Genomic DNA, 4,466 nt, shown 5'->3' with positions numbered 1-4,466 from the left:
TCATCTCACCTTTAAGAAGACCTGATAAGTCGCATTGATTATGCCCCAGGAAATGAGGGACTGATGGTAATTGATAGGGCACCTCTGAAAAGGTTGGTCAATTTCCTGTCCCATTTTTGCCAGATTGGTTTGAAACCCCTGGGAAAAGACTGGAATTCCCAGCCACCCTGGTACTGCATACAGGTTTTTACATTAATTGGGGGGGGGGGAAAGCAAACAAGAATCCCAACATGGAGTCCAACAGGCCTCCACAGATGAAGTCGTTGGCCATATGAGCACTGTGCGACATGGCAGTAGGCAAATACTCCTTCAGAGGCCTCAGAAGCCCCAAAGCAGGATATTTCTGGATCTATTACGAAGGCGAGTGGGCACCAAACCTCGGTAATTCTCTCTGATTCTTTGGCACTCCAGTGTCTTGAAAGCCTGATAAGTGTTTTAAATTTGTTACAATACTTGTGGTCTTGAAGCCATGTCAGAACCCTTTCCAATGGAGTGAAAATTGCTTCTGTTATCCCTGCAAGGACATCTGCCAGGCCGCAGGTTGCAAACTCCCAGGCACTGACAGGCGCCCGGAGTAGGTAAGACAGAGTCCCATGCAGACCAAACACAAAGGACCAGGGGTCTCATCTTCTAGAGCAATGGAGGAAGGATGCCATGGTCCAAGTGTCAGAATCCATCCCTCCTCAGCTGAGGAATTGCACCCCAGGTTTGTATTCCATAAAGCTGCTGACGCAAAAGGACCTTAAGGATGGGAAACGTGAGGATGATGTTGCTGAAGGCTGCACAGCAACCACACAAGTCATGCTTCATTTGGCCCACATTTGTAATGTGAGGGGCCGGGTCTTGTTTTGAAGATGCTTGAATTGGTGATCTCTTTCTATGAGCTTCTGAATCCAGCATGTTGCTTAAGATCTTTCTTCATGGAGGATTTCTCTAGCCTTGAAGGAGGGTTCCACTCATTAACCCAGAAGAAGTGCCCAGGCAACTGTCTGAAACATAGGCCAAAGGGCTTCAAGTAGTCTGGTTCTATGGGGCATGGTAGCTTTTCAATGACTTTCCCAGTTTCGTCCATTGTTACGGATCTCAGGTTCTCTCTACTGGCTCCGTCCACTAGTCAGGAAGCCAGTGCTAGAATAGGTGTAGACCTTGACCAACCCCAGCTGATAGGTGTAGCGTAATACACCATACTTCTTTCCAGTCTTTTTAATGACCTTTTTCTTTCGTCATGAATGATGCTTTTGATATCCTCCCACATATCATCCTGTCTTCCTCTTGAGGTGTTCTTGAAAGTCAGATGGGACAGACTCAAAGTGGCATTTTGGCTCTCATGGCCTTAATATTTATCACCTTCAACCTGTACTTTTGTTGTTGTTGTTGTTGGGTCCATCAAGTCAGTTCTGTCTTATAGTGACCCTATGAGCAACAGAATGAAACACTCCCGGTCCTGTGCCATCCTCACTCTGGTTCTCACATTTCAGTCCACTGATGCAGCCCCTGTGTCAGTCCATCTTGTGAGTGCACTTCCTCGTTCGCACTGCCCCTCGACATTACTGAGCACGATGCACTTCTCTGGGGACTGGGTTCTCCTGACAACACGTCCAAAGTAAGCGAGAGAAAATCTTACCACCGTGTCTCTAAAAATCATTCTGGCCGTACTTCTTCCAAAATAGGTATGTTTGTTTTTTCAGAAGTCCATCATTCTTTCTACATTTTTCACTAGCACCATAATCCAAATTCATTCATTCTTCTTGGGTCTTCTGTATTCAGCATCCAACTTTCGCATGCATATGAAGCGAATGAAAATACCATGGCTTGGATCAGGCACACCATAGACCTCAGTGTTACATCCTTGCTTTTCAACACTTTAAAGAGGTCTTTTGTAAGAGACTAATGCAATGCATATTTTGTCCTTCTGACTGCTGCTTCCTTTAATATTAATTATGAATACAAGCAAGATGAATTCCTTGACAATTTAAATCTTTTTTGATGTTATGATGCGGGAAATGATGCCATTGATATTTCAAATGCCACCAGGGTCCCCCAAAGTCAACAGGTTGCAGCAGAGCTTCCAGACATAGAAGAGACAACAAAGAAGGACTAGGCTGTCTACTTCTGAGAAATTTGTCAGTGAAAACCTTATGGACTACATTGAAACCTGAACTTATACATGAGTAATTGATGCCCTCTTCCACAGTCAGCTCCTGGCCTCGATTTCATTGCTGATTTTCAGCTTCCCCATCAGTCATCTCCTGTTAAATAGGATAAAAAAGCACAAAGTTTTAACAATTAAAGTTTTGGAGTTTGGTAATTTTGATTCTTTGGAGGCAAATACATATCCTTGTCCACAGGTCTTGTAGGATCTGGCTTCTGCACATCTCTTCTACATCATATGACATTAGTCCCCTTTTCCCTCAGAGAAAACTAGCCATCCTCATTCATACTCAGAGCATTGAAGTATATCTTCTCTTTACAGAAACATCATTTGCCAGCTAATCTCCAAGTCACAAGTTTTAGAGAAGCCTTCCATATCTCAGTATGCTACCTTCCTATGTTCTCATAAGTATGTACATTGTTCTTAATAGCAAACTCATTGTTTTAATCCTACTTCAAGAACAAATAAAGTACCTGACAAATGATAGATATTTAATATTTGTGGAATTATTCTGTGGCTAGATGAATGGATGAATTAATTAATTAATGATCAGTCCTTAACACTAGTATCTATTCCAAACTAAGAGAAGTCGCTTCAGATGTATAGAAATAAGGTCAAAGGGAGCCCTGGTGGCACAGTGGTTATCCGTTGGGCTGTGATCTGCATGGCTGGCAGTTCAAAACCACCAGCAGCTCTGTGGGAGAAAGACGGGGCTTTCTGCTCCATAAACAGTTACACTCTCATATACCCACAGGGGGGTTGCTGTGAGTGTACAGTTTGATGACAGTGAGTTTGTTTGTTTGTTTGTTTGTTTGTTTGTTTGTTTGTTTGAGTTTAGGTAATAAGCTAAGAAGGCTGGATCTTGTTTATCATTGAATGAGTGAGTGTGTGTTTGTTTGGTGGGAAAATAAGAAGGCTGAAGACCTTTGATTCAAAAAGTTTCTGTATTCCTATAACTCATCCCTGAAATGCAGGCCTCATGAAACCATAGAAATCATTGAATCCAGAGAAACCAGCATGAGTTTTGTTCCTCAAAGGTTTCTGCCGGGGTTTGTTCCCTTGAAGAGGCCCTCACTAAACGCAGAGGAGCCCCAGTGGCATAGTGGTTGCAAACTGCAACCAGTCATTAGGCTGCAGACAGGAGAAAGACGGGCTTTCTAAATCTGTAAAGAGGGACGGTGTCCGAAACTCACGGAGACAGTTCTGCCCTGTACTATCTGAGGTGGCATTAGCTCTCCGGCAGTGAGTTTGGTTTGGGGTTTCCCTAGACCCAGCAGTGACGCCAAATATGGTTGTCCAGAATCATCTTTGCCTTGATAAAAGCCCATGATGGTCTCTCTCCATTCTTGCTCTCCAACGGGACACACGATAGGAACACACTCTTCCTTTTCTAGAGAAGACAACTTGGTCAGGAGGCAGGAAGTGCAGTGGTGCCGGGAGTTGGCCTTATTGACTCTTGGAAGTCTAATTGAATTTCATAACTGGGATTTTACATACAGATGAGCGCCAGAAGTCATTGAAGCCTCTACTCTTTACCTCTGGAGTCTCCTATCTCAATCCCTTCCAGCCAAAGGCCACTGAGTAGAGCCGAGGCCTGACACAGCCTCTTCCACTTAGTACTGATCCTAAGCTTTTAGAAACAAAATATATCAAGACAAGATGTTTGAAAATGTCCCTTTGGTCATATGCAGAAAGATAGTCTTTTTAAAACATGTTTGTGATATATACAAATATATATATATATGTTTGTATATATCACAGCACATGCCAATTCAATATTTTTCACATATGCAATTCAGTGAGACAATTTCATCAGTCATATTATGTAACTATTACCAATATTCATTTACAACCTTCCATCATCATGAAATCTCCAACATTATAATTCACTGCTTCCTAAATAATGCACCCCCCTTTCGCCTCCTTCCTTCCCCTAGTAAATACTATAACACAGGGCCTCCAAGATGTTCATTATGGTTTGATTTCTGCCCCAGATATGCTTAATTAGAGTATATATTTTAACAATATGCGCAGGTGATTAGTATCTTCCTAAAATGTAGATTCTAGAAAATCTGGGTTGGAAAGGCAAATTGTCAGGAGGAGGCAAAATCTGAACTCCCAGAACACATTGTTTGAAGTTTGGCTATTATAGTGTCATTTCTATAGATCTTCCAATTCCAGATATTGCCTATTAGTGAAATCAGACATTATTTAAACCCCAAGACTTACTACTCTTAAGATCCAGTAACAAAGTATGACTGCTTCTCAGTCAATATAAGCAACCGCTATTTGTGGCATTTTTTAATTGGGTTGC

The 4,466-nt window shown here is 42.3% G+C and overlaps 1 pseudogene; it reads right to left on the bottom strand.

The window, feature by feature from the left end:
• On the bottom strand, nucleotides 1–900 carry LOC142433718 (mitochondrial nicotinamide adenine dinucleotide transporter SLC25A51-like; annotated as a pseudogene).
• Between the last annotated feature and the right edge of the window lie 3,566 nt (nucleotides 901–4,466).

This window comes from Tenrec ecaudatus, chromosome X, assembly GCF_050624435.1.
Source record: "Tenrec ecaudatus isolate mTenEca1 chromosome X, mTenEca1.hap1, whole genome shotgun sequence".
Lineage (NCBI taxonomy): Eukaryota > Metazoa > Chordata > Mammalia > Afrosoricida > Tenrecidae > Tenrec > Tenrec ecaudatus.
The sequence above is the reverse complement of the archived record's forward strand: the minus strand, read 5'-3'. Positions and strand labels throughout refer to the sequence as shown.